The sequence below is a fragment of the Diabrotica virgifera genome, chromosome 7 (assembly GCF_917563875.1).
Source record: "Diabrotica virgifera virgifera chromosome 7, PGI_DIABVI_V3a".
NCBI classification, from domain to species: Eukaryota; Metazoa; Arthropoda; class Insecta; order Coleoptera; family Chrysomelidae; genus Diabrotica; species Diabrotica virgifera.
The window spans coordinates 150,167,610-150,185,535 of record NC_065449.1 but is presented as its reverse complement, the minus strand read 5'-3'; the positions used below and the strand labels follow the sequence as shown (position 1 = coordinate 150,185,535).

General features: G+C 30.9%; 1 long non-coding RNA gene across 1 annotated transcript; it reads left to right on the top strand.

Moving 5' to 3' along the window:
* The first annotated feature begins 347 nt into the window (after positions 1–347).
* Positions 348–4,581, top strand: LOC126888304 (uncharacterized). The gene is made up of 3 exons (XR_007699500.1): positions 348–810; positions 869–1,063; positions 4,401–4,581. It is a non-coding gene; the product is annotated as an uncharacterized LOC126888304 (long non-coding RNA).
* The last annotated feature ends 13,345 nt before the right edge of the window (positions 4,582–17,926 follow it).

Sequence of the window (17,926 nt, the reverse complement as noted above, 5' to 3'; positions counted from 1 at the left end):
ACAAACGGTACAAGTAGTTTCGTGACGGTTTCTGGAGCGTCCAAAAGTTCATGTTGGAACAAACCTATGAGAATCGTTGAAGAGCACTATGGGTGCATTCAGCAGACGCAATCGCTAAGTAATCGATTTGTGATTTACATGCTGAATGTCACAATTTATGTGGCATTCAGCAGAAAATCACTAATCGATTAGTTAGCGATTGTGTCTGCTGAATGCACCCTATGTTTGAAAGTTTTGCCTCCCAAACGTCAATGTTCTAGAATGCCCTATTACGTATGACGTTAATATACGTCATGTCAGATGTGTTGTTGATAACAAGAATCTACAGGTCGAGCAAGTCTCGTAAATTTCACGATTGCGAGCCACGCTTCACGCAACCGTGTTTGCGTACTTGTGTTTCGAGTTGCGTGGTCGTGCGGCGTTATATTTACCAAATTTAAATATAATCGTTTTCAAAATTAAATCAATATGGCTACTGGGTGTAAAAGATAAATCTTATTCTATCTGTTCTTAATGAGTTTTAGATAATTTTAGTTGTATTTCTTTGTAATTTTGTGTTGTACAAAGATTAATTTAACATTTTCTCTGGAAGTATTAATTTAGAAAGATAATATGCTTCATTGGTGTTGTGTTGTGTTTTGAAGTGTGAAATGCAAAGTAATTGTGATAAAGTCAAGATAAAGTTCACTTTTAAACTGAACTAAATAAGGTATCTGAGAGACAACAATGGTTAAATGCAATACAATGTACAGGTTTTACTAGCGAAATGAAAATTTTCCTGTCCTGTCTGCTGTAATCATTTTATATCTGGTAAGTTACAATTACAACAGTAACGATTTTTGAAGATGTTAACATTTTAATCTTATAGGAAAATCAGCCGACTTAATCGATAATAACAATCTCCAGATTGGGTTCCTTCAATAAATATGGTCTATAAACACAATGAAATAAGTTCCCCAAAATCTAAAATGGAGTGGTATCAAAGGAGAATTAAAGTGAAAAATATTCATATTGAAATTATTTATAAGGCACTGGACTGTCTTAAATTCTACAATAATACTAGGTGGGTAAATGATTTTAGACATTTTTCATTAAGAGTAGATTAAGATTAAGTAGATTTTCATTCAGTAGATTTAAGACTTGTTTACACAGGTAGAGTAATGATGCAAGTACTTGATAGAGTAGAGTAACTCTACCTGTAAAAATGCTCAGCACAGTAGAATAGCTGGTAGAGTGTATAGTTGGAGTTAAAGTAGAGTGACTAGCAACCTATGGCAAAGTAACTACTCTATGACCACCACTACTGCCAAAATGTCTACTCGGCTGCACACTCTACCCATGGAACACGCTCAATTATGGCAGAATAGAGTAGGTAGGAGAGTACATGGGGGCGCTGTCATTCTGGCTGGAATTGTGTTTTGTGTAAATAGTGAAAATGAAGTTCACCGAAGATGAAACTTTAAAACTTGTAGAGCTATAATATGGCGAATACCAGTGTTTATGGAATTTAGGTAGTGTATACTACAGAAATAAAAGTTTGCAGCAAGCTGCAGAGGATGAAATCGTAGAAAGAATGGCAAAGGGGGCTTTGGAGTAAACGAGCTTAAGCAAAAAATTAAGAATTTAAGGTGCACTTATAATCAAGAGTGTTTAAAAATACAAAAATCGGTTTCACTATACTAGCATCAGTACAGGGTGATCAGTTAAGGGTAGCGAGCATCCATATCTCATAAGATATTGGTCGTATAGATTTGAGAAAAAAAAATCATGATAAAAGTCGCCAAGAGAAATTGCTGGAAATTATTTTCGAGTTTGAGGCATAGTTTCGTCCGCTAGAGGGCATAACAACCAACACAAAGTAGAAAAATGGAATTTTTATAGAATTTTGTCTAATGAAAGTTTATCGATGATATCATTTTCATATTTACAGACCATTTCCCTACATTTTTTGTCTAAAACGTTTTGTTCTATCTATCAAAATAAAGCGGTGGGGGAAGTTCAATTGTTTTTTTAAACAAACCAAGGTTTCTTCCGTTTCTTTTGACCGATTTTAGCAAACTTAGGCTCATATGAAAGAGCATAATTTGCACTACAAAACGCTTATTTGGTTTTGAATTTTTTACGTTTGCTGTCGCCGCTAGATGGCGTTAACTGAAATGGTAGCAAATTTTTGAGTTTTAAAAAAAAACAAATGTAATGGTATATTAATTTTTATATATTTTAAAAGAGGATAAATTTCTCTATAATTTAATGAAAAGAATTTATTATCTACCTTTTTTTGAACCGTTGATATTGACCAAAATATAATTTTATTACATTAAAAAATGGCACGCCACTGTTTTTTATCAAAATAAAAATCAGTTTTGTAATCTCTTATTAGTTGCTAACAAAAAGAACCTCTTGACTTTTTTTCGTTAGACAAACGGTTTTGGATTGAGAAAATAAGATATGTTTACATGGGGCGCCCATATCTCGAAACATTACTAATTTACTTTTTTTTCAATCTAAAACCGTTTGTCTAACGAAAAAAGTCAAGAGGTTCTTTTTGTTAGCAACTAATAAGAGATTACAAAACTGATTTTTATTTTGATAAAAAACAGTGGCGTGCCATTTTTTAATGTAATAAAATTATATTTTGGTCAATATCAACGGTTCAAAAAAAGGTAGATAATAAATTCTTTTCATTAAATTATAGAGAAATTTATCCTCTTTTAAAATATATAAAAATTAATATACCATTACATTTGTTTTTTTTTTTAAAAACTCAAAAATTTGCTACCATTTCAGTTAACGCCATCTAGCGGCGACAGCAAACGTAAAAATTCAAAACCAAATAAGCGTTTTGTAGTGCAAATTATGCTCTTTCATATGAGCCTAAGTTTGCTAAAATCGGTCAAAAGAAACGGAAGAAATCTTGGTTTGTTTAAAAAAACAATTGAACTTCCCCCACCGCTTTATTTTGATAGATAGAACAAAACGTTTTAGACAAAAAATGTAGGGAAATGGTCTGTAAATATGAAAATGATATCATCGATAAACTTTCATTAGACAAAATTCTATAAAAATTCCATTTTTCTACTTTGTGTTGGTTGTTATGCCCTCTAGCGGACGTTTGACAAACTCGAAAATAATTTCCAGTAATTTCTCTTGGCGACTTTTATCATGATTTTTCTTTCTCAAATCTATACGACCAATATCTTATGAGATATGGCCGCTCGCTACCCTTAACTGATCACCCTGTACTATACTTGTACTCTCCTCATGTGAATGGTATCAAGCCATTTTTGGTAGAGTACTACCACTACTCTACTCTCCTCAAAACTCTACCCATGTAAACAAGTCTTTAGAAACAGTGGAAAATGAGGTAGCTAGTAGAGTAGTAGTAGAGTAAAATATACTGGTTTAGCAAATTACAATGTTTTAAGGTAATACAGTAGCGATAAACAGGTAGTCAAAACGTGTTCCAAGATTGTCACTGTAATTTTGAATATTTTTTCGAGGCATTTGGCACACGTATTCGTAAAATAATAAAGAATGGCGGTACAGAGCCCAATTTGAAAAATATATTAATATGTGGAAATTACTCTGTAATTATACAATATTTAAAAAACGAGCCTGTACCGCCATTAAGAAGAACAAAAAAATACACTTTCTTCAAATAAACTTTTTTATCCGATGCCTAGATTTTGTGTAATTTTGGAACTACTAATGAAATAAAAAATTTTAGTAGTTCCAAAATAACACAAAATCGGATAAAAAAGTTGTATTTGAAAAAAGTGTATTTTTTTGTTCTTCTTAATAGCGGTACAAGCTCGTTTTTTTATATTGTATTTAATTACAGAGTAATTTCCACATATTAATATATTTTTCAAATTGGGCTCTGTACCGCCATTCTTTATTATATTACGAATATGTGTGCCAAATATCTTGAAAAAATATTCAAAATTACAGCCGCAATCTTGGAACACATTTTCGCTACCTGTTGATCGATACTGTTTCCTCTTAAGATAGTTTTAATAGTTATTTATGATATAAGTATTAAAAGTACAATTTTAAGACGCGCATGTGAAAGTTAACTTGAAAAAATAATTTTATTAATGTTTTGACTTCCACATCAGATGTCATTGTCAAAATACAAAATATTCATTATTATTAGGTTTGTTCTAGCAAACAGTCAAACTAGTCAAAAACCATCAGCAAACAGTTGGTCAGTAAAAGAACATAATGCAGTCACCAGTGCGATCCCCTCTACTCGCGCTGGTCCACTATTCGCTAATGGTTTCAAACTGATGCTAGAACAAACCTATTATTATTATGCATATCATTATCTGTAAATAATATTTCTTCTGATTGTTAATTGTAAAGGATAGAAAAATTACCATTTATTTTATTTTTTTTAGAATCAGCTGAGAGAAGTGGTCTACAAAAAACCAGGAAGGAAACGGAATATGTGGCTACGAAAGGCAAAAGAAAGGTTTACAAAGCAAATGTGACACATTTTTTTGAAATATTTAGGAATAACAGTAAATTGCATTAAAAAATGTATGAAAAGATTTTGTTCAATAAAAATGTTTATATTTATCAAGGATGTATTATTTGGTATGGCCACATATCGTCAGTGATGTAATAATACATCCTATCTGTTTTTTCATGAGTTTTGTAAGAGAGACTAAAAACTTGTCTTAGGGTCACCTCCTGTTTTCATATATTTTTTGACTTGTTTTGTAGTAAATTAAACTATCTATGAACTACAAAACAAGTCAAAACTTACATATGAACACAGGAGGTGACCTTAAAACATGTTTTTCCATCTCTCATACAAAACTCATGAAAAAACAGATAGGAGGTATTGTCACATCAGCAAAAATGTACAGTGATGAGTGCCCTAATAACCGGCAAAATATGGGCAACATATTTAGTTGTGAGATAAAAAGAAATGAAACTAGTTGAGCTGGGAAATTTAGCGAAATTAACCTTTAAATTTACGTTATATTGATCCCACCTTTACACATATCGGAGGAGTATGTCAACTAAAACTGTCACTGTGACAGTGGTAGTTTCCAAACTCGTCTGATACGTCTGAAGGTGGTACACAATCAATACAATCTAAATGTATAAGTTAATATCGCTACCCAGCTCGACTAGTTTCATGTCTTTTTATCTCACTACTTAATACATCTTTTGTGCTATTTTGCCGGTTATTACAGCGCTCATCACTGTATTTCTGGTATATCCAGGGAATGTCTACAAAATATATTTTGAATGTCCAGAGAACATTCGTGGACATTCATGGAATGTTCCAATAAAACATTCAGGTAATGTTTAAAATGCTGACACAGGATTTTCCTGGGATGTTCAGGGAACATGTTTTCGGGGATATTCCAGGAATTTTTCAATGTCTGTGTACCTTCTATGGACCTATATGGAATATTTTGGTGTTATTACCGCCGCACTCCACTTGCGATTTGTAATCAGGAAGATTGAACACATTGTTTCAAATACAAGTCAATCCATTTGTGACTAAATAATCATGGATTGACTTCTATTTGAAAGAATGTGTTCAATCTTCACAACTACAAATCGCAAGTGGAGTCCGGCGCTTAGAGCTACTTCCTCTTCAGTATTATGTATTATACTACAGAAATCAGGAACTTTCCTTCTAAATATATGTATGCATCTTGGCCATCAAACATATATTCTTCCAAACATTTTTTTAAGGGGTTACATAGGTCTTGTGGGTAAAAAAAGTGACTTTTTAAAAAAATTATATCTCGAAAACTAAAATTTATTTTTATTTATAATTGGAACATGTAAAAGTATAGTACTTAAGGTAGTCTCAAAAAAAGTTTCAGCCAAAAATATTCATTTTTGTAGAGTTTAAGTTTTTTTGCGTTGGCAGCATAACTAAGTCCAGTCTCATCTGAAATCAAAAAGTTTCTTGTAGTTTATACCTCTGGCTAGAATATGAACGAAGGAATTAAAAAAAATGAAATTTGAAGATTTTACATAAGTTTAAACACATTTTTGACCCCAATTTTTCTCATTTTTAAAGTAGTTTTTTTTATAAAGCAAAAATGACCTCATCTAATAAAAAATCCTTTGTTCATTCACTAGCCAGAGGTATAAACTACAAGAAACTTTGATTTCAGATGAGACTGGACTTGTTATGCTGCTCACCGCAAAAAAGGGCTGTTGTCGAAAAATTGCAGTCCACTCTACAAAAATGAATATTTTTGGCTGAAATTTTTTTGAGAGTACTATACTTTTACATGTTTCAATTATAAATAAAAATAATTTTTAGTTTCCAAGATATAATTTTTTTAAAAAGTCACTTTTTTTACCTGCAAGACAACAACTTAACAAATTGTTGATTTCAAATTGTAGCAGTTGTTTTGTAAAGTATGCTGCCCTCTTGTATTTTCTGTGTTATCTTCATCATACAATTACTTCATCTAAAAACTTTCTGCGATATATTCGCAACAACAAAAACAAACAAAACAAAAAAAAAATAAAACAAAAGTTTAACCACCTTCACACCACAGAATCAAGCAATCAAGTTACACAAATTTTCAAACACCTCACCTGACGACACAGCGTCTCAAGTACGATTGCGCGAATTGGTAAATATAACTCCGCACGACCACGCAACTCGAAACACAAGTACGCAAACACGGTTGCGTGAAGCGTGGCTCGCAATCGTGAAATTTACGAGACTTGCTCGACCTGTAGATTCTTGTATCGTGATACGTCAAGGAGACGAAAAAAAAAAGAAAAAGAAAACAGAAAACAACAGAACAGACACAGCAGACAGCACTGCAGCACACACAGTACAAGCCACTAAGAAGCGAAAGCGTGGAATATTTCGGGCTCCAAATTTCTTTGCGCATGACCATGCGCCATGTTTGATGTTTGATCGTTGCTCGCATTCAAGGCGTAACGGCTGTTTATCTATGTACATGTGTTTGCACATGTGTTTGTGACAAGTGACAATTTGTTTGTGTAAATTTTCGTGTTTGGCGTTTTCATAATATTTTATAATTGTTGAAAAAAGTATATTAATATTAAAAATTATTAAAATAAACTATAATTGTGATGGCTGCACGCAAAGGTGGAATTTCTTGTGTGGTTCGTGGATGCCAGACTAGATCTGGGGAACAAATAAGTCTTTTTTCAATACCACGAGATCGTAGCAGGTAAACAAATCAAATTTGATATTAAAACGCGCTACAAAAGTTATCTGAACATTAATATTTTAATTCAATACATTTTTTTATAGAGCTGAATTATGGCTAAAAGCTGCAATTAGGGAAGATTTACTTTCAAAGGATGTCAATGAATTGCACAAAAATTATAGAATGTGTGAGAAACACTTTCAACCACATTTTATATCGAAGGGGGGAAACGTAAGAAAAAATTTATTTATACAAGCTCATCCTACGATATTCCCATACAACCAAGATGTACAATCTGCAGATGAACCCTTAAGAAAAATCATAAGACTTGAAACACAGATTGAAGGTAGGTACAGCTTATTTATTCACAATAATTACAGTGCCTCATAAAAGTCATATAAAAATAAGTACAGTAGAAAAAATGAAAAAATACCCATAAACAGTCATATAAAACACGCTGTATTTTCCTGTCACTGTGTCACAAAAAAAATTGACCAGCGCAAGTACTTGTAATAATTATTGTTACATGTACTTTCACTGGACAATTTTCTTTGTGACACGGTGACAGTAAAATACAGTGTGTTTTATATGTTCGTTCATGGGTATTCTTTCATTTTTCTGACTGTATCTGCTTGTATATGTACTGCTTATACATATGTACAGTGAAGTGATCTAATAACCTGCAGAATAATGCAAGAGATGGAAAACATAATACATTGTGAAGTAAAGAGAGGTGGAAATTATCAATATAAATGTATAAATTAACATTACATTACATAGTTTCCCAGCTTTAGAAATATAGAAGGAATATGACTACTGTTACTATGACAGGAGAATTTTATAAAATACTCCCCTCACAGACTACTAAAGGTGGGAAACTATGTAATGTAATGTTAATTTATAAGTTTATACTGATAATTTCCACCCATACTAATTTCACCTCTATTTACTTCGCAATGTACATATTATGTTTTCCATCTTTTGCGTTATTCTGCCGGTTATTAGCACGCTCATCACTGTATAAGTTGTTTGTTGTTTTTCATCATAACATAAACAGGATCTAGAATTTTGAAATTTAATAATCTTTCATCAACCTTTAGACACCATTTTGCAACTTGTATTTTATAAGAACGTATCTTATGGTTACATATTGAGTAATACATATGTTGTGGTTTTAGATAAAACTGAAATAGATATTATGCAGCCAGTTGCCAAAAAAACTGATGCCAGTCATAGTATGCACAGTATACCTGATACTTTGATGGAAGAATCTGTGGTAACAGGTAATTTTATTTATTGCTCCTACAACTCTATTACGTGTTCAACAAATCACTAATAAGCCTTAACATATTCTTCTTAAAGTTTCATCTCCTATCGGAGGTTGGATATCATAATGGCTGTGGTCACTTTGTTGACTGCTGCTCTGAACAGTTGTAACTACAGTTAAACCATTCTCTAAGGTTCCTCAGCCAGGAGATGCGTGTTCTTCCTATGCTTTTAAAGATATATTAGTTTCCTTCTACTATAGTTGATTTTTTAACCAAGAGGAGTAAACTAAAAAGACAGATTCACACCCAAGAAAGTTACTGGAAAGTCACCAATTTCATCTTTTTTTTTTTTTTCGTTGATCATATCGGCTTTCGATGATAATCCATACATATTATGTTATACTAACACATCGCTAAAGAGTTCTAAAAACAACTGTTTTTATATAAAAGTAGACTAAAAATCTAAAAATTAAAGGCATAATGCAGAAAACACAAAAAATCGCTGATATATTTAATTAACCTATAAAATGACATAAGTAACAAAATTTCATAAATGTCATTAGTGTCAAAATTTAATAACAGTGGAGTAAAGTCGCCTGCGGTTGGACCAATTAGAAACAAGCATTACGGGGTGGTAAATTTGATTCACTCCTCTTCGTTAAAAAACAAACAATAGTATCTTTAACATATAGTTCTTCAATTATATCTTTGCACATGCATGAAATTATTCACTAATTACTTATTATACTAGGTCACCATTTTACTCACAGAAACTATAATAGTGTAGCAAAATTAAACTGCTTGTCCATAGAAACCACAATAAGTTAAACAAAGATAAACAATATGGCATACCTTGTCTTTGATACCTTGTTTACTATGAATTTTGACGTTTATCATTTTTAGTGACATTTATATCAGTGCATTTGTTCATTCATTTTGTCAATAACCGTTCATGTTGTTTAACATTGAATTTCTTACACACTACATGTACATTTTATGCTCCAAACTGTGCGAAGGTATTTTTGAAGGCAAGCAATGTCATAAACTTAATTTCGACAAAAGTAGTCTTTGACCAGTTGTTACACCTAACCCTTTAATTATTATATTGACAGTAAATATCAATGATATTACATATCTACATACATTTCACTTAATGTTTTGGTTTAACTTATGTGCAAACGAATCATGACATTTGTGCAAAGATAAAATGGAACACCTATATCTGCTTTGAATGTGTGTGTTAAGCCTGTCATGCACGGGGAGCTAAACTATATTATATATGTATTCGTGCAACATTCCCGAACATATCGTGGGTAAGTTCAGGATACATTCAGGGGATGCTGCGAGAATAAATCTATAATATATGTATAATATATGTAGTATATTATATATATGCATACCCTGTGTGTGACAAGCTTTATTTGGTTATTAAATATACTTTATTATTTCAGATGTTGATGTCAATACCGAAGTATCTACCAGACCCCATACTCCAGCACACACAGTTTCAACTCAAACTCCCCCCAAATTATCTAGTAGATCACCAAGGAAAGTAAAATTACGAATAAAAATAAAAACTTTACAAAAAAATATTAGGAAATGCAAATCATCCAAGAAGAAGAAGGAAAATGATAACATTTATTTAAATAAATTTAATCAAATGTGTGACAAACTATTAAACAAGCCTTTAGCACAAATAGTAAAAGCTCAAGCATTATTAAAAAGTAAACCTCCAAAAAGTAGGAGGTATTCTGATGAATATAAACAATTTGCATTAACACTATATTTTTTGGGTCCTAGAGCATATGCTTTTATGGAAAAAATATTGTATTTGCCCTCAAAACGAAGTCTTCAAAAAATTACTGAAAATTTGGTCTGTAAACCTGGTTTAAATAATGAACAAATATTTGATGCCCTAAAATTAAAAGTGAACACAATGTTGGATCAGGACAAGCACTGTAGTATTTGTATTGATGAAATGTCAATTAAAAGTAATTTATTTTTTGATGCAGGTCGTGATGAAATAGTTGGTTTATATGATATAGGAACTGGGAAAAAGGAATCAATAGTTGCACAAAATGTACTTGTGATAATGGTTCGAGGTTTGTATTCAAATTGGAAACAGCAACTAGCATATTTCTTTGTGAATACTACCTTTGAAGCAAATCACCTTCTTCCTATTATAAAAGAATGTATTTCTAAACTATTTCAATCAGGTTTATATGTGAATTGTCTTGTTACTGATATGGGATCGAATTTTATAAAATTGAGTAAATTACTTGGGATTTCTCCATCTAACCCAGAATTTGATGTCAATGGACAAAAAATTGTTTATTTATTTGACCCATGTCATTTACTTAAAGCCACTAGAAATAACTTAATTAATAATGTCTTTCATTTTAATAACAAAAAAACTTCTTGGTCCTTTATAGAAACATTTTATCATGACGATAAAAAAAAATTTTATAAGTGCGCACCAAAATTAACATACTCTCATATATATACCCCACATCTTTTGAGAAAATGCGAGTAAAACTAGCATCACAAATTTTAAGTAACACTGTTGCAAGTTCTATGAATACATATATTGCTCTTGGTATTCTTTCATTAGAGGCATCAGGAACAGTAGAGATTATTGAAAAATTTAATAATTTGTTTGATATTTTAAATTCTACTGATACGAATAATCCTAACAAATATAAAAATGTATTTGAGGGAACTGAATTTCAGATCAATTTCCTAAATTCCATGATAGATTTTCTACATAACCTGAAAATATTAGATAAAACAGGAAAAGATGTAACATGTCGTTCTAGATCAAAAAATAGTTGGATTGTAACAATTAATGGTGTTAACAAAACTTTGGGATAACTTATCATCTAGCGGTTTTAAATATTTAAAAACAAGAAGACTTAACCAAGACTGTGTGGAAAATTATTTTGGAAGTATAAGGCAACAAGGCGGAAATTCCATCAATCCAACTGCCATACAATTTCAGAGGGCATTTAAAAAATTGTTTTGTCAAAATTTTATGCATTCTAACAAAATGAATTGCAAAGATGATTTAGATAAACGTTTAATGGATTTAAATGTAAAAAAAGTTTCTAATAGTCAACAATATTCGCCAATGAAGGCTATTTCACTTCCAGATTGTGATTATAAAACAGAAAATCTAACAACCCAAAATGCTTTTCAGTATGTATGTGGTTATTTAATTAAAAAGGCTCTCAATATTCATGTTTGTCATATATGTAATAAATATTCAAGGGAAATTGACGAACTAGATAGTAGTTTATTATTGACACATTTTAAAGCATACAGTACTGATAAATGTGATTATGGGGGACTGAGAACTCCAAGTAAGGACTTTATCCAATACATTTATAAGTTAGAAATAATTTTTAGTGCTTCATATGAAGATATATTAACTAAAGGTGGAATATCACACTCATACTTTAGGGTAATGAAAGAAGTTCCTTTTAAACATCCGTGTGATTCATTTCCATATACTTATATATTAAAATTATTTATTCGTGTAAGATTATTTTATTCTTTAAAATATTTTAACGCTGATTTAAAAAGTAAAAAAAAAAGTAAAAAAAAGGGGGGAGATAGAAAATTAAAAATATTATCACATGTTTAAATATTTAATATTATTGTAGTTTTTATATCAAGCTTTGTTCAATACTACAATAAATCTAGTATGTCTATCTATAGTTGGTTTTTTAATATTATTTATTATATTCAGTAACATATAATATACTCAATATACACAAATAAAATAGTAATTAAATTAAGAGGGAAGAGAATTAATTATATCAAGATTTAATTTTTTGAAACAATTTTTAGGAATAACTCATTTACAAATTCTTTATTATGCACGTATTAATATTGCTTTAAGATTCAAATTTTTAAAACAATTTTTAGGAATACCTCATTTACTCATTCTTGCTGCTAGGCCAACGAATTTGGCAAAACAACTTTTTTTTGGTACTGTATGCTTTCAGTCTAGTAAATAAATTACTGTCATTCTTAATTTCAGCCGCTTGCATCTCATGCATTTGTAAAGCTTTTTTGATAAAATATTCCTATAAATAAATAAAGGCACTTTCTGTACCTGTAGTTGGCATCTGGATATAGCGATATTTATATTTTTTGTAACATTTATAGGTAGGAAAGTATTATGTTTGATATTATTTAAGCCGGTTAATATAATCCCTAAGTCATCTGCACAATTCATATGTTCCAGGTGTAAATAATTAAGACAAAGTAATTTGCTGAATGCTCCATCACATTGAATTGCGGTAAGGTTTACAGAGTTTCCTGCTTCTTAAATTTCCGAAAAAATTTTCTAAACGGTCGTAGTTTATTCGTCTCACTTTTAAGTTGATAAATCCTGCCCTTTCCGGTCTCTGCCCAAGAACTTTTAGACCTTTTATTGTCACCATCCAAAAATTTAGATCTTGATGTTATATCGATGTTTTCTTTACATATTTTCAAGTTGCCCAAAAATACCTACATCTCGCTGATGTAATTGAGGTGGTAGTCCAAACCTTTAAAAACATTTTTAAATTCATTTGGGTATCTTCTTCTTCTTTAGCCCATTTCTATCCAACTTTGGACATAGACCTTCCCCAAAGCTTTCCATATCTGTCTGTCCATGGCTGTGCTTTCCCAGTGAGTTCCTATAGTTTTTTCAATATCGTCCTTCCATCGCATCTGAGGTCTTCCTCTTTTTTCCTGTCCACGGTCTCAAGTTTTGTATTTCAGCATTCCATATTTTATCTTCCTGTCTCGCATTGTGGCCCGCAAATCTCCACTTTAACCCTGTTAAATGTTCAGTTACATTTTTTACTTTTGTTTTCTTTCCATTTGTTTGACTTTCTGTCTTGCAGTTTTATTCCCAAGATGGATCTTTCCATTTTTCTCCGAGTTTCTATTTTGTTAGTGTCCATGTTTCTGAGCCATACTGGGGCCATACATCAGAACAGGAAGGATGCACTGGTCAAATACCTACACGGGTTTTTAGGTACTCTTGTATCTTTGTGCTTTTTAGTATCCATCTTAACCTTCCAAACGCTGCCCACTCCAATCTGATTCTTCTTTGTACTTCAATAATTGTCTGATACTCTTTATTAGCTTTGATTATTTTTTGACCCAGGTATATAAATATATTCGTCAACAACCTCAATATTTACATTATATATATTTGTATTTATTCTGTCATTTGTATTTGTCCTGATTTTTGTTTTTTTATTTTTGTTTTACTCATGTTCATTTGGGTGACATACGTTGGTGAAATTGAATATATTAAATAATTTATCAAATTGATGTATTTTTTCATATTATCATTTATTTATTATTATTTTCATATTTCTAGTTGCTTTTTGTAAATGTGGAGTATCAAAAAAAGTAAATAAGCTTGAGCATTGACATTTAATGGTCTGGAAAGCTTTATAAAATTTGATCATCAATCAGTTAGAAGACCTTCAACATGTAACCCAGATTCTGATAATTTGGTGAAGTTGTTGGCGTCAAAGATTGTATTTAAAAAAATAAGCAATTGGCTGTTTTCAATTCTGAAACAATCCTCTTGCCATAATAATGGCAACGTTTTATGCAACTAAAGACTTATTTTTTTCTGAATCAAATTTGTTCTGTTCTGTTTTGTAATCTGTTCTGTAATCAAATCTGAATCATCTTTACTTTCATTCATTTATTTTTTTTCTTTCCCTATGTCTTGGAATCATTTTCACACAGTTTTTACAGTTTCATCATGACCCTAATGAAATTAAGATTTGGCTTAAGCGCAGCTTTATCAATGCATATAACACAATTTTTATCCAATTATTCTGACATAGTCTTACCTTTTAACTGGATAGCATTAAATACAGAGGTCTGGATTAATCCAGGTTTACAAATAATAGGTCTGTTCGTACAGGAATCACTGACTATCAGCAACTGCACGACGCATGCGTGTTTCAATTGTGCGAACGCTAATATTGAAACACGCATGCGTCGTGCAGTTGCTGATAGTCAGTGATAGTTTCTGATTCCTGTACGAACAGACCTTATAATTGTTCTAGTCATTTTTTTTCAAACAACGTTTAGATGGAAAATAAATAATTTTTTTCCAAAAGTTTTAAACTTTGGTTTCAAAAAAGTATAATGTGAGAGCGAATTGTTTGTATTCCTTTGAATATCTTCTGGACTTTGTTACTTTTTTCTGCAACGGTGCTTGAGATTTTACAATTTATTAAGAAATTTTTCACACATTTTTTTAAACCGTTCCTTCCAATTCTTGTTTTGTGCCGTTTTGTTTTTTACATATTGTATCTAAAATTTTCCCTTTTCTGGTTTTATGTTTCAGCTTAAATGTGGTCCATTTAACGTAGCTAAATGAGTAGCATTATCCTATAAAGGAGTTCTTCAACTCTTGCAACGGTAAGAATCGATGAAATACAAAATGGAAGAACTGATTAAGAAGAATGTGAAGGTATATGGGCAGTTTCAGGTAAAATCCTTTGTGGATCCGAATGAATTATATAATGTAGGTTTAAGACAAGTATGTGAAAGTGAGTGTTAGACATTGTTTTGTAGAGTTTGTAAAATTTGTATTCTCCGTTACCAGTGCAGTTGTGATGAATATTTGGTGAGGAATACCTTGTGTAAGCATGTGCACTTGGTAAGAATGTATGAGTAGCATGTGGGTACTAATTCTGTTTTAGATGATGCTGCAAGGTGTTTGGAGAAACTTCAATTATCAAATCAAGGCATGAGGAGGAAAGTAATGAGTTTGTCAGAGGGAAGGTAGAAAAGGTGGACGAATTAGACGACCAAGATTTTATCAAATTTACGAGTGAGTTTCAAGGAATTATGGAAAAATTTCAGAAAATTACAAAGAAGCGAAAAATGGAAAAGCAGAAGTATTTTCAAATAAAGAAAGAAATTGAGTAATCATTAAATTTGAACATTTTTTTAGCTCACAAGTATTTTGTCTTCTGTATCTGTATTGAATTTTTATTATAGTTGTATAGGCTTTACAAGAACGTTAGTTAATTTAACATTATTATAGAGTTTACTTGATTAGCAATATTAGTAATATGTATGCATACTTAGGTTAGGTCTGAATTTTAAAGTCATGTTAAGTAATGTTATTTATAGACATTTATATCAGAGTTGTATTTTTATCTGGATGTACTACGTCTTCGGCGAGGTTTAGAGGGGTTTTACCTTCGCCATTTTACCAATAAGGACGTCCCCTCCTTTGATTTCTCAGATATTTAATAAAGAATAAAAACATATTAAACTATTTAGTGTTTCATTTCGTTTGCAATTGTAGTCATTTCCAGTAAACATTTGCTATATTTTGTTCAGACCATTTGTCTTATTTTTTATAGCACCCAATTCAAAATAATATGTTTTCATTATTGTACATTTATGATGAGTTCTAACAAAACCTACACGAAAGTGTAGGGGCTAGAACTAAGTCATTTTGAATTTATGCAAAAAATTTTCTATAATTTTTTTTTCGAAAACTCAATACTTTTTGAGTTATTCCTGGTTGAAAATTGACCATTTTCATTGAAACATAACACCTTTTCAAACGGTCTTTTGCGAATACCATAAAAACTATGCATCTAACTAAAAAAAATTATATAAAACATTTTTGTAGCTCATAAAATAACAAAGAGATTCTTTCCTTTATGAATCTTCTAGTTATAACACAAAAAGAGATATGGTAAGTGAAAAAAACTTGTTTTCTTGGTGCATGCTCAAATCAGTGTATTTAACTTGAAATAACAGAGAAACGGTCGATTTTAGGTGTATAATGCTTCCAATAACTTTTATTGTGCTTGAAAAGACCTTTAAAATAAGCAATATTAAATGTCGATTACATTCAAACTATGCTAGTTAAACTGTAAAAAATTTGATGACTAACGTATCTTAAGAAAAAAATGAGAAGTTTATTTAACCCCTCATCCACAAGAATTTAAATGCATCGTTTTCCTTCTACAATACATTTAACTATAGTGTTTTTTATGTTCAAAAAGTTGGGCGGGTTTAAAATGAATGGTTTTTGAAACAAATAAGATCAAATTATTGAGCGCATTTTTAAATTTTCTTAAAAATCTTCCTTTTTCTCCATGTAACTCGAAAATGATAAGAGATGCCATACAAAAATGAAGGTTTCTTCTAGATAAACATTTTGATTTTATTTTTGAAGTTATACTTCTTTACCGGCGATAGAGGGTAAATTTTTATATGGGAAAACCTAGCGACCGGGCGCATGCGCATTATAACTTTGTTCTGATTGGATGTTCAAATGACATGTCAAAAATTATTCATTATGGCGACTGTGGCACAGCTGTAGTTAGATTATTTATGGTTGTTGCGTTTTAAAATTTGTGTGAAAAGAAACAACAAACAAAAGTTAGTTAATAGTTAGACTGCCTTTTAAAATAGTATTCATATACCTATATTTTTGGACTTTTGGACTATTTTGGACAAGGAAAACTCATTCTAATTTGGTAAGTAGTTTTTATTATAATCATATTGTAATTATACATTTGGATTAGGTTGAAATACATACATTTATTTTCTCAAGAATGCGGATTTTAGAGAGAAATCCCAAATTAGGTTCGATTTTTATTTTTAAATTATGATTTTTTGGCGTAGATTTATTTATCTAGTAGGTACCTATGTAATGCTTTGATTTACATACTTAATTTGATTACCAACAAAAGTTCTACCAATCTTCATCTAATATATTGTTTTCTTACTGTTTTGTTATATTTTTATATTTTCTTCCACAAAATTTAACCTACATAATTCAATTTTCAAAACAAGTGTCAAACAGTAAAACGTTCAGTTACCGTATTTTTCCACATGATAAGTAATGTCGGATTGGACGAGTGAGTCTACGTTTCGATTACGAGTCAAAGCATTCAAGGGTTCAATTCCCGATGCAAGTTTTATTTTTTTATACATGTTATGATTGTAAGTATATTTGTTATACCGGGTGGTGAATTGGAAAACGGGCCATAGGAAACTCAATGTAAAATTCTAAATTGTTGAATTCCTGCTTCCCTAATTATTTTACATCAAAAGTCATAAGAAACTATTAGTAGAGAATTAAAATCTGTATTAAAAACAAAAGTTAAAATTGTTCTACGATTTAAACAGAGTCCAAAATTTTGCAAAATAGAATACATTTGCCATACCTAAGTAAGTGCGTAAAAGTAAGCCCACACGTTACTATTTCTGGCAGTACGCAAACTATTGACTGAATAAAACATCTTTATTATTACTACTTTCTCCTCAACTGAGGACATCTTTTCGACTTTATTGTTTTTTAAACAATAAAAACGATAAAATAAAAATACTGACAGTTCAAAATATTGTTAATATAATAATTTCATTGTGACCGAAGGCAACCTTATACACATTATTGCACTGTGTGTGGCCTAAATTTGTCAAATGCTT